This window comes from Petromyzon marinus, chromosome 10 (assembly GCF_048934315.1).
Source record: "Petromyzon marinus isolate PM22_M1 ecotype Great Lakes invasive population chromosome 10, UKy_Petmar_22M1.pri1.0, whole genome shotgun sequence".
Lineage (NCBI taxonomy): Eukaryota > Metazoa > Chordata > Hyperoartia > Petromyzontiformes > Petromyzontidae > Petromyzon > Petromyzon marinus.
In genome coordinates, this window is record NC_133676.1 from 11,475,288 (window position 1) to 11,489,163 (window position 13,876).

At 45.8% G+C, this 13,876-nt stretch overlaps 1 long non-coding RNA gene across 1 annotated transcript in view; it reads left to right on the forward strand.

The window, feature by feature from the left end:
- LOC116940904 (uncharacterized) overlaps positions 1-13,876 on the forward strand; it is a 27,048-nt gene continuing 13,172 nt past the window's right edge. Inside the window, exons 1-2 of the long non-coding RNA XR_004402617.2 lie at positions 1-1,409; positions 4,810-5,022. This is a non-coding gene — a long non-coding RNA (uncharacterized LOC116940904). The remainder of the gene's footprint in view (positions 1,410-4,809; positions 5,023-13,876) is intronic.

Consider the following 13,876-nt stretch of genomic DNA (forward strand, 5'->3'; position numbering starts at 1 on the left):
TTATGCTTCATACCGCAAGTGTTGCCCGAGTGCAATTTGGTGAGAAAGGGATTCAACCTTCAGTTGAGGACAAGGTGCGCAGGATGAGCGGAGGGAAATCTGGACAATTATTGAGGATAATTCTGGAAATTTGGTTGCCATGACACCGGCACATCGTAATCAAGTCTGGTTAACAATGATCATTATCGACATCCCACTGCTGGGATGAAGGCCTCCCCAAGCCGACACCATCTCGCACGGTCCCGTGATGCAACAATATATCAAGCGCCTACTGATGAGCTGATTTGCTAAAAATGTCATGTGTTTTTTTTCCTGTATCCATAATAACGCGTCCTCCGCAATGTCTTAAATTACAAACCTTTCTTTCAAGCGGCAATGCCCCCCCCCACATCAGTTTCAGTTTCATTCATTAGGTATAGCCGTGTGAGCCATGAGGCTCTTGACTTGGGTGCAACCGCAACAAACAAAAACACGAACAAAGAGCAGCTTAAAGTGACGACGCGCAACAGACAAATCCAGGAAAAAAACCAGTAAAATCTTCCAGAAAAAAGCACCGTATATCAACGCTGTGTGCAATAATCCTAGTGGGATGCAAGTCGAACAATAACAACCATAAGACAATTTAGATAAAGTGATCAACCCGCATTGACCTAGCATGGCGAAACACAGTCAACACACACCTGACTGCTACAGCTAACGAGACCCGACAAGTTGAAACCCATTGCAGAGTTTGCTCACTAGAACAAATGCTTCTACTTAACACAAGTCTGGAAGATCAATGAGCCAATCATCATCATCATAATCGGCCATGAGCAATCCACTGGTCAATGAAGGTATCTGCAAGCTGGAGGGACTAACATCTTCTACCATGTGGACATACGTAACAAAATGCAGGTGTATTTATTTGTTTATTATCAATTATTCCTGTTATATCTACCCATGCCCTCTTGCTGCTGTCGATATCCGTGACGCGCGGCGTGCGCGCGCGTGCTGATCGAGGGCGGCGCCGTCCATCGCTCGGAGCCGACAGCGAGCTCGAGGGCGATCTCCTCCTCCTCCCTCCTCCTCATCCTCATCCTCCATCTCTCAGCCACTGCACGGCACAGCGGGGTCACCGGATCGGCAGCAGCCAGGCAACTTAACAGCCGTCGTAATCCATTAGCGGCGAATGTCTCGAGTCGCGGGAGGTATTTCGTTTTTTTGCTCGGGAGCATCTCGCTCAGGATGATAGGCCAGTCAGTCGCTTTTTTTTGCGTAGGTTGTAACAGCTTGGCGTTACGCGGTGACGAAATAGCGCACTGCGCTACGAACCCGGTGCCTCGAGTACGATTCCCCGGCTCGCATCATTGGCGAGTGACATTTGAAGCAGTCCTATCCCTCCTCTCCATCAACCTGCATTGATCAGCGAGGTAAAATATTGCTACACACCACCAGCCTCGCAACCGACATGTGGCGTGGGGGGTTGGGAAGCCTCTGTCCAGCAGTGGATTTACAAAGGGTTGTAAATTATTAATATTATTATTCCACTATATATGTGTGTGTGTGTGCGCGCGGCTCGTTGAAGCGTTTTCCATTCTCGCTCCCGTACCCTTTGATGCGAACGCCACCCAAAGCTGCTCAAACGACCTCCCCGTGACCCTGAGGCCTCCAGAGTTAATAGCGTCATTAGTCTTGGCAAAATCGGGCTGAATTGGCCCGCGAATTGCCCACGCGGGCGACTAAAGAGCATGAAATGACACCCGGTAATCAAATTTGTTCAGGTCGGACGCAGGAGTGGGAGCGAGGGGCGCAATTTCACGGGCAGATTCACGCTGCACGGCTACGTTAAATGTCAGGGCAGCATAAGCCGGACTTATTTTATAAACAAGTCGATGGTGTTTTTACAAGTCTGGCGGCAGTTCTTTTTTTTAAGGGCTGTTAGCTAGGTATAGCCAGGGAATCTGTGGGTTGCGGAGGCTGAGTAGAGGCTAGATGTTACATACACATACCTGTGGGAAATGTCAAAGACTCGTTAGTACATGTGGCATACATTCATGCCAGACTTCCATTACTGCAATATCCCAACACAGGATCATCCTGAAAAAATGTACCTAACTATGGCTCCTCTGGATACAGGTCACTATGACTGAGATTAGATAAAAGGTTCGTGAAAATTTTATGAAAATAAGAAGTGACGCTTAATCCACAACTCAACATACCTGGGTTCTGATGATGACTTAAGATGAACACGATGTCACACAAAGGTTCGAGGATTTGCTCTGAAAGTCAAACACCGAGTGGCCGATGCTGAGATTCTAGGTTTGAATCTGGGTTATAGCAACCCATGATTATACCAGGCTGGGCAACCACACGATTTGTAAAACTCCTAAAACACACTGGGTTTGCGAGGAGACGAAAACATGACAGCACAGGAAATTTATTTGTGAACCTGTCTGTGCGGACCTTGGAGCATAACTCCCCCGTATGCCTGTCTTTTTCTTATAGCATTCCCGTTTCTTCCCACAGGGAATAAAACATTCCCGCAAAATGAATTTGCAAAGCATGTTAATGCATGCAGGCCTGTGTGGTAGGCAACAGAGGCGAACCAAAACATAATTATTGTGCTGTACTCTTATCATCCTGCATGGTCCTCCCCGCCAACCTGCACTGACTGACCTGGTGAAGTATGGCCGATACGACGTGGGAAGGGCTCCATGCAGCAGTTGATTAACAAAGAACTGTACGTGTAGGTTACTAAGAAAAAAGTTCTGATAGACTCAGGAAGGCTTTCCCGGATAAATAAATTACATTATTATTTTATTGCGGTGGGGCGCATCCCTGGAAGCCTAGCTACCCACACACATAAAACCGCACACACTTGTAGCCGCGTGCAACCCTTATGAGGCCACGGGGGTCCTATAAGTTTTGCAGAGTGCCCCCCACACCAAGCATCCGTCTCATCTCAGGACCCCCCCCCAGCAGAGGCAAGGTCTGAACACCTACCCTCTCATCCTCCACACATCTATTCCTCCCAGCACCCACGCAGGCGGTCCAGTCACAGTCCCTTTATAATGCAAAGACAAACTGCCGGCACTTGAAAAAGTCTACCCCTGAAAAACAAGACGTCTGCTGCAACCCTTTGGCAATCCACAGCCGACGAAGGTCTCCCGGGCCTGTTGTCGGTCGGTCACGGTAGATGTTTTACCAAATTTCACGTTGCTGGTCAGTGCAGGTTGATCAACGGAGAGCGCCCTGGACTGGTTCAGATATCATTCACCGCTGATGTTCACGCCGTTAACGGACAGCTCAAAATGTATTCAGACTGCCCGATAATTAATCTAGACCGCCTGAAAATGTCACACGGACCGGCTGACAATTCTGGCAGTCGCCATTCAGACTGCCTAATAATCTGAGCCGTCAATCTGAAATATTTTAATCATCTCTCAACCCATGAATCTTTATTTTGTTGAAAGAGTACATCACCTGATGAAGAGCAATGAGGTGGCTTCTCCGCTACAGGCGCTATACCACAACTAATGCGTGTGACTGGCAGTGGGTGGGTCGTCGCGACCTCTATGACATCCTATCACGCGCAGCTGATCATGCAACCTGGTGCACAACTGCCCAAGTCAGTACTGAACTGGTCAATAAATAACCAGGTGGCGTGGCTCAGACCACCGTTGGGCCTCTTCAAAGTTAGTGCTGGTCTGATTCCGTGGCACACTCCAATGGCCAGGCGAAGAACCAGGTCTGCTGCTACCCGATCATTCGTCCCGATGAACGAGTGACAACTACTCACAATCACAGTTCCAACGTCGGGAGGTGCTGCCCGCTTTGCCGTCGTTTCAATCACGATACGCACAAACCATCGCCATCCGAGGAATAATCGCTGACAACGCGCGTGGAAAGCGTGGAAGCTATCCAGTCTGTAGAGCATGAGCACGGCACGACAATATTTAATTATTACACTTCAACTGGCGTTTAATTGGCATTCGACGCAGGTGTGTGTTTGTGTAAACCAAGTTAAATTCCCCAACTGCGGATAACAACACTGGCTAATTGGGGATCAGGACGTGTCCTGGGCCTCCCCTCGGTTGAGTCAGCCTTAAGCGAGTACCTGATGCGTGGATCGCTGTGTGGGTGTGCGTTTTCAAAAAAGATATATTTGGTTCATGTAGTGTCGCGGTTATGGCGAAACCCACGATAATTATAGCAACTACGTTTGTATTAAAACGTCACGAGCATTCGGTTGGGAAAATCAGTGAGTGTCGTCTGTAGGGCGACTCGGTTGGAAAAATGAGCTCCCGGTGCGATGTCGCGAGTAGTGAGCCAGCACTCTCCACGGGGGAGACATCGTCAGCAAGGCACGGCGTGCTGTCGTTCCTAATAGGTGCTCGCACACGGCGTTCACTCTTGCCTACGACCGGGCCTAGAGAGGGTCACCGTTCCTAATTTGTGAGTGCCCACGCTTCACGTCTCCGGCTATATTTCTAATGCAGCGTTCACTTACGGCACTGCCTGCTTTGTGTCATTGAATGCGCCATTGAACGTTATAAGCGCCTTGCATAATAGACACGCGGCTGCACAATGTAGCCATTTGCATAGTTTACTCACTCAAAAGTGTGTGACAGCATTTTTTTGCAGCTGCTGCGTTGACATTTTCCCGTAGGTTTATGGAGAAAACAGCGAGCGGATTGAAAATTTGAGTGGGAATTGCAAATGAAATGCGGCCAGTGTCTTTTCGTCCACCGCCCAGCATGGTCAAAAAACAAAAAAACATTAAAACACGGCTCGTCTCACTCATCACGTCTCACCTTCCTTTCTTTCCAGAGACGTGAACTGTCCTACGCTGTAGCGAACACGTTGGACAAGGTCAGAGTACCCACACTTTACCCCGCCACGGGTAATGTCGCCGAACAGATTTGTTTCCGAGAAACATAACTTATTTAATGCTGCATTGGTCATCGACATCGGATGAAGAAAATTGGCCAATAAGCTTCGACTGCCATCACCAGAAAATTAACCCGGTACTTTTCAAGTCAGGTGCGTCGATTACAATCACTGCCCTTCACAAAATGGCTCTAGGGGAAAGGGACCAGACTAGATGGAATAAGTGAGATTGTATAAAAAGCAGGGTCACCTGTCAGATGTACGTATGTATGTTGAACTTCTGTCGCACCAATACATAGCCCATCGGAGGTGCGGAATCACAATTCGTGGAACTCTTTGCTAAATATAAACACAGAACTTAAACAGCTAAATCGGGGAATGTTGCCTACATCATTCTCCATTTCTAAGACGGAAGAGAAAACAAATTAGAATAATTACAGACCCGTTAGCTTCCTATCACATGTATGCTGTATAACCTTTTCGCGAAGACAGCGAGCTGGTATTAGAAAAAGGTTGTTGTCAACTCTGGCCACTCTTAATCATATTCTAGCAAAGATAAATGAATATCAGAAACCATCATGCCTGGCTTTTGTATTCCACCAAAAGGCATGCGATTCAGTGGTAACTTATCCAGTCACCAGAGGTCTCACAAACCGACAAACCGAGGCCTATACACAACCACACATACGTGGTTGTGTATAGGCAGCATATTAACGCCAACTGCCACGACAGAGATAATATCTAAAAGGTCCGACTGTCATCACCTAGAAACCGGTTTTGTCAAACCGGCTTTTTTCAGGTCAGGTGTTCTAACAGCGCCACATTTCACCACCGCAGTCGTTTCTCATCTTTACAGCATTTTGATTGAATTCGCTAGGTTAATTAATTATACAAATAAAACATTGCACATTATACCCCCAGTTCAACGGTCTATTTTTTAAATTTTAGTTTAAAAAAGGGCCGTCGGTTATTTAATTATAAAAAACCCCACTGTTGAATGATGTCCTCCCCCATGCCGTGTTTTTAACCTCGTGCCGTTTATCAATAATAAATCAAAATCAGCACTCTAATCCTCAACACTAGCCATTGGCTGGAACATCATCCTATGGTGCATTTGTTGTATTATAAGGCAGTGTTGATGACTCTTGTTTGTGAGCCACCGCCAACTCAGTGCCTTGATGTATGCATACCAATTATTTTGTTGCAGCGGAGCGGTGACGTGGTAATTAACATACTGGGCTATAAATCCTGCGACCATGATTTCGATTCCTGGCCACGACTAACATCAGTGGCGAAGTGACATCTGAACCTTTCCTGCCGACCACCCCCCATCCACCCCCAACTTCACCAACCCGCACTGAGCAGCTTGATGAAATATTGTCAAACGATCCCCATGATCAACGTGGCTTGGCGAGGCTTTCATCCAGCAGTGTAAATAATTAATCTAACTATCCACAACGCGCCGCTATAGCGCGCACTCGTTTTTGCCCAACAGATAATAACTACCTTCCCTTACATGTCACGCACAATTAACATGCCATTGTCCGGCAAATTTGCAGGCTCGCTTTGCCCTCTGGTGGGCTTATCAAGTTTGCGGCCAATTTACCAGAGCGGCAATTTGCACACCATTTAGATGCAAATGCGAGACCTTTAACTGCGCAAGTTCCCGTCAGTGGAAGTCGCCCAAGACATTGGAGCGAAGAAACCGCAGCTCCGCAAGGCTTCGTGGAGAAGTAATGCTGCGACGCAACAACAAAAAAAACATAATCTCGCGCTGCATCGGACTTGAGCGTCGACGGGTGACAGCGATGGAGAACGGGCATCAAGAGCGATGTACCCCGCTCGCTCTGCACACAGCGTAGCGTTGCTATGGATCTGTCATTTTGTCATCGCGTAAAATAGAACGGGGCTCGTAACGGTTTGTTTCGTACAATTCAATGACGGTTCTCTCTCTCTCTCTCTGGCGCATGCACTTTTCTCCCTTTTCGTTTCCGAGAGGTGCTGTTCTCCCTGTCATTGGTCTTCATCGATGACGACGATAATGGTGGTGATGGTGGTGCTGGTAGTGTTAGTGAATGTGATGCTGAAGATAAAGGCGGCCGGTGGTTGAGATGATGATTCTCACGTCGTGAGAATATTATTGTGTTATTTTATTTTATCAATTTATTATTTTATTATCATTCTACGTGACTTTACCGAAAGAACCAAAGAAGATGATGATAAGAATTGTGATGGTGGTGGTGGAGCAACTGGTTATGGTGTAATGATCATGGTAATGGTGGTAGTGTTGATATATATGAAGGTGGTGATGGTAATTATTGTGACAATAATGATAATGATGGATGTAGTACTGCATTGATAGTTGCGTTTTTAGCGATAATGATGTGACTTTACCGGAAGACCCAAATAATATGAATTTCTGCAGTCATGAATGCTTTAAGTCAAGACTACCATGTTATTTGTGAAATACAGATTTTCACGTGTGAAGAAGTCGAACGAATCACCTGCGATTTCTATTTGCGAACGTTTGTTCATCAGGCGGGTTTTGGTCATTCACAGGGCTTCGTTTCTGCCGTAACAGGTACATTGGATGCTCATTTATGACAGGGGGGGGGGTAGAAATGAGAGAATGGGGAGAGCAGGGAGCAGGAAGAATGACGATCGTTTACTCTCCTTAGCAGCATGCGCTTTCATGAGCCATGATTCCAAACGCATTAAGCAAACGGCTTGTTTGAAATTCCAAATCAGGCCACAGGGCTGCCTTACGTATGCCATCACCCATGCTTTGAAAAGAAGATGAATGTCGCGGTCAGGGATATGGCCGTGGGAGTCCAACGAAGGAACAGGAAATGTCCAACCTCAAAACCTGGCCACGTTAGCGAAGGTGAGCGCAGTGTGAATCACCTAGGCAGAGGGAGAACTGTAAAACCATCTACTCTGGCTCTCTCTTGAGAAGGAGAGTTCTAGTCTCCATGGGACCTCACACCTACCGACCTACTTCATTTCGTCCAGTGAAATATTTCCAATTGAAGGAATTATTTTTTGTCACTAAAAGCAACAACTAAAATATTACTTGACATTATATGGGTCTTTCGGTAAAGTCACGTAGATACAGTGAGGGAAAAAAGTATTTGATCCCATGCTGATTTTGTACGTTTGCCCACTGACAAAGAAATGATCAGTCTATAATTTTTATGGTAGGGTTATTTGAACAGTGAGAGACAGAATAACAACAAAAAAATCCAGAAAAACGCATGACAAAAATGTTATAAATTGATTTGCATTTTAATGAGGGAAATAAGTATTTGACCCCTCTGCAAAACATGACTTAGTACGTGGTGGCAAAACCCTTGTTTCTGAATGATTCAGAGGACAACTGGGTGAAAGTGTTGTGGTCAGATGAGACCAAAATGGAGCTCTTTGGCATCAACTCAACTCGCCGTGTTTGGAGGAGGAGGAATGCTGCCTATGACCCCAAGAACACCATCCCCACCGTCAAACATGGAGGTGGAAACATTATGCTTTGGGGGTGTTTTCTGCTAAGGGGACAGGACAACTTCACCGCATCAAAGGGACGATGGACGGGACCATGTACCGTCAAATCTTGGGTGAGAACCTCCTTCCCTCAGCCAGGGCATTGAAAATGGGTCGTGGATGGGTATTCCAGCATGACAATGACCCAAAACACACGGCCAAAGCAACAAAGGAGTCGTTCAAGAAGAAGCACATTAAGGTCCTGGAGTGGCCTAGCCAGTCTCCAGACCTTAATCCCATAGAAAATCTGTGGAGGGAGCTGAAGGTTCGAGTTGCTAAACGTCAGCCTCGAAACCTTAATAACTTGGAGAAGATCTGCAAAGAGGAGTGGGACAAAATCCCTCCTGAGATGTGTGCAAACCTGGTGGCCAACTACAAGAAACGTCTGACCTCTGTGATTGCCTTCACGGCGTAGTGTGTTACCAATTGTTCTCTTGGTGACTATGGTCCCAGCTGCCTTGAGATCACTGACAAGATCCTTCCGTGTAGTTCTGGGCTGATTCATCACCGTTCTCATGATCATTGCAACTCCACGAGGTGAGATCTTGCATAAAGCCCCAGGCCGAGGGAGATTGACAGTTATTTTGTGTTTCTTCCATTTGCGAATAATCGTACCAACTGTTGTCACCTTTTACATTATGAGACCTCCTTTGCCAGTAACAAGATATAGGAATATATCTTGGAATAGGTTTTACAAAAAAAACAACTCTGATAATAATATGCACTGTCCTTGAATTTGATTGGTCCACACCCGAGACGGCTTTTCTTAGAGCCTAGTCTCCATTGGTGTTGGACCAATCAAATTCAAGGACAGTGCATATTATTATCAGAGTTGTCTTTTTTGTTTGTCTTTTGACTGCTTGTGTTGTGGTTATTGCAAACATGATGCCTTGAATAAAGGTGTCAGTTTTTGTGCCAGTTAAAAGGGTAAAACCTATTCTTATATGTTGTCACCTTCTCACCAAGCTGCTTGACAATGGTCTTGTAGCCCATTCCAGCCTTGTGTAGGTCTACAATCTTGTCCCTGACATCCTTGGGGAGCTCTTTGGTCTTGGCCATGGTGGAGAGTTTGGAATCTGATTGATTGATTGCTTCTGTGGACAGGTGTCTTTTATACAGGTAACACGCTGAGATTAGGAGCACTCCCTTTAAGAGTGTGCTTCTAATCTCAGCTCGTTACCTGTATAAAAGACACCTGGGAGCCAGAAATATTTCTGATTGAGAGGGGGTCAAATACTTATTTCCCTCATTAAAATGCAAATAAATTTATAACATTTTTGACATGCGTTTTTCTGGATTTTTTTGTTGTTATTCTGTGTCTCACTGTTCCAATAAACCTACCATTAAAATTATAGACTGATCATTTCTTCGTCAGTGGGCAAACGTACGAAATCAGCAGGGGATCAAATACTTTTTTCCCTCACTGTAGGTTCAAAGAAAATAACAAACAAATGTTCGTGTCATTTTCTTTGAACCTATCTACGTGACTTTAAAATAAATTGATATTTTATTTGAACCTATCGACGTGACTTTACCGAAAGACCCATATAATATGAATTCCTGTAGTCACGAAAGCTTTAAGTCAAGATTTATTACTTGACATGTTGGTCACTTGCCTTCACCAAGTTCCTACGTAGTGTCTATTTTTTAACAATACGTAGGAACTTTGTACTTTATGCAAACATCATTATCATCATCAGCGACCCCACAATGCTCCAACCAGGATCTGACCTACCGAGGAAGATGTGGTCCTCCTTGAATCGGATCTGGACACTCCATGAAAGATGTGGACACTTTTTTTCCAGAAATGGAAAATGAACGAGAATCCAATGTGTGACTGTGGTGCTGCGATATCGCAGACCGTGCAACATCTCGTGAACGACTGCCCAATCGGATCATTCAACGGCGATCTGAAACAAATCCACGCAGCTACGCCTGAAGCAGTTGCATGGATATCGGATCTCGACATCAATTTGTAATCTGTTGCAATCGCCAAAAATGCCACACGAAAGAAGAATTAGACATGATCTATCTACTGCTGAATAAAGGCTTCATAACGCCGTTGTCATCGACGCATGGTCCGCGATGCCATGATCCATCACGTTCCTGCGAGATTTATGAAACATAACGTCCGACATGATGAATTACTGTAACAGCAAACCTTGGAGGTTGGGTGTCGACTTTGCAACTCCGGTGTCTAGTAGGATGAATGCCATGACGAGGTACGGTGGCATCAACGGCATTGGGCTTCTCGATAACCTCTTGTTTTTATTTTAAATAAAAGGTCCGACTGAGACTCAAAACTCATTTGCAGGAGAGTCTAGGGCCCTGGGGATATGTTGGCCAATCCTCCTATTGCGTATGATTGCACGTGTGGATATTGGAGCGGTCAGAATAAAAACACTTCTCGCAGACAAAAGGGAAAAAAATCACATTTTCTTTGTTACCGCCCGTTAGCAACCTCCCAGAGGCACCCTCGTTTCGCCTACAGGTGATCGTCCCACGCACTTAGCAGTTCCATCTCGGCATGACCCACCAACTTTATTTCCACACGTTGAACAGCAAAGTATTGATGTATGTTTTATTCAACGTCTTCACACATTTTCAGATAAGACATCAATCAGTGTGAGGACCGCCAAACATTTGAACCCATTGGGTCTGATAACACGACGACGATGATGATGGTGACGGGGTGTTTTCATATTTGTGCATTGTCGGGGGGGGGGGCGCACGTTAGGCGCCCGCACTAAAGGTCACCAGGGGTCGCCAATGACCCCGCGGGCCTTGCGATGAAGAACGCCGCTCTCTATGGATGCTGCCGTGGTCTAATGGTTAGCACACTGGACTTGTAATCCAGGGGGTCGATGGTTCGATATCCCAGCGCAGGAGTTGATACAATGGGGACAAGTTTTTCTTTTTTTCTTTTAAATCTCCCTACCGCCTCTGTCCACCCATCAGTATAAATGGGTCCACCCTATACTCTTTGGTTCTATTCGGTAAAGTCACGTAGGTAAAAAATAAAACAACAAAAAACACGACGTTTCGGCCAGACTGTGCTGGAGTTTTCACTCCAACGCAGTCTTCGAGACAGTCTGGTCCCTTCACCTGATGAAGGCCGCTTGTGTTGTGGCCGAAACGTCGTGTTTTTGTTGTTTTATTTTTTACCTACGTGACTTTACCGAATAGAACCAAAGAGTATGGATCTTTGCAGTCACGAAAGCTTCAAATCTAGGGTCCACGCCAGTTCGTCGATTGCCAGGTCGCATTTGGAGTGGGGATACGTTTGGGCACTCCCACCTCTTCCAAAGTATCTGAGCCAGTGTGGAAGAGTAGGCCAACTACTCTCTAGAGCTGCATCTAGTTGATTTTGTATATATATTTTATTTTTAAGGATAAAGCCACACGACGCAAGTTTTAGTGGGAAATAAGCACGCAAGTGACGTCATGTGCTTACGAATTTTTTCACGTGACGTCTTATTTTATGATGAATCCGAAACACATTTTTTTGTTTCCTTTGGACCCAAAATTTCGTATCTAGGCGAGTTTTTATTAACATTAATATTACATTTTCGGATTCATCTGAAAATTGGAACACACACCTCGAGTACATATATACTGCACACCGTGTATATGTATACAGTATATACATGCATATACAGTCTATATGTACCAGTTCCTGGAAGCCACTGAGCACACACTGCCCTGTAGCTAGCTCCCCTCTTTGCGCTCTGTACGCAGCAGACATCGATTTTTTTTTTCAAGAGCTCAAAGCCATTAGGGTCTCCGCGGACAATGCATCTCAGTGATGTAGCCGCGCTTCGCAGCGGGCTTAATGACGCAAGGCCGTTCCAACACGCTTCCACCGCCACGCCAGCGGCACACATTGATCCACGGCGTCCTCTCGAGTATTCTCCCGCGAAAGCACGTGGCCGCAAGGTCGATAGTTTCGTTGCTTAAAATATGTGGTCGAGGTTCGCCGCCACCGTCACAGCACCTCCCCCGCCCCCCCCCCCCCCGCTGGGTAGCAGCAGTATCAGCAGGAGTAGCAGTCGCCAACACCACCAGCACCGCTACTAGCCGCCGCGCCAGATTAAACCACGCGCAGTGATATTCCAAGTGCAGCGCTCATCCATCTGACCATAATATTGGGAGATGTGCAAATAAATAGTCACGTTAGAGAGGACAGGGTAGAGAGAGAGAGGAAAAGGCTTGGCCTCATTAACGACGTGATCTCATCACAAACTGCCAAGTTTAACTCAGCGGTTCTCAATCAATGCCATTTATTTAACCAGGTGACACACCCATTGTGGTTAATTATCTTTTTTTTCCTTCCAAAAGGGACTTGTGATGCCGTAGTTACAATGGGACCACGAGGCACCGATAGCAATTGTTTGTGCTAATTAGGTTGTGGTAATTTAGAAAATTGGGATTTGGGTCATGACATCAGGACACAATGATCTGCGCTTGTGAATGATGGCATGGGGATAATTTCGGCTGCCAATATGCTAATACCTGCGCTAGTTAAACACACATATATATGAAAATAATATTCGTCATCATCATCAGCTATGATCAATCTACTGCTGAATGAAGCTTTCTCCAACCTATTACAATCCCATATGGTCATGTGATGCCATCTTCCATCTCATTGCTCAGTCCCCACGATGGTCGCTCACTCGGGTCCCTTTCCCTCTTTGGCTGCCATTCCATCACCAGTCTCGTCCAATTCGTCACGATTATCCCTGCTAGCGACGCGTCCCGCCCAAAACCGCTTAATTTTATGAACAGTCAATGTGTCATATCGAATTTGGTATTTATTTTAAAGTATTTTTTTTGTGACGAGTTATTTTCTATTTTTGTGTTGCGTCTTCTTTAAATAGGGACCAGTTTGTATAAGCTGATCGATTTACTGCGTAGAGCATACATGTACTGAAATAAGGGCTTCCCCATGCCGTCTGCGTCGTAGGGGGTCGGGGGGGGGGGTAAAGAGAAGAGACATAGGATAATAGAAGTAGAATACGATACAACAATTGATTTGGCAGTATTGACCTCTGCTGCCCACCACATCGCCGCACATCATTTACTACTGGTTTGTGCTTACTGGTCACCGACATTCACACCATCCATGCTCAAAAACCCTGCTGAGCTTCTCAGTTCCGATGAAACGGGATGCATTCCAGGCGATTTAGTCACAGGTAGAGCATACTATTTCCTCTAGTACATCTCTCATACATCTTGTCAAGGCAGGAAAGAACACCCATATATGTGCACATTGATGCAGAGATGTCAACAAGTAAAACCTCTCATTTATATCTCTCCAGACAGATGACCTTTATTTATAACCTCGTAAGAGTTCAATTATTCCTGGCCACGGCTCATATCAGGGGTGAATGATATCCGAACCGGTCCAGAGCGCCCTCCAATTAATCAAACTGCACTGACCAGTGTGGTGAAGTATGGCCAATCAACTCCG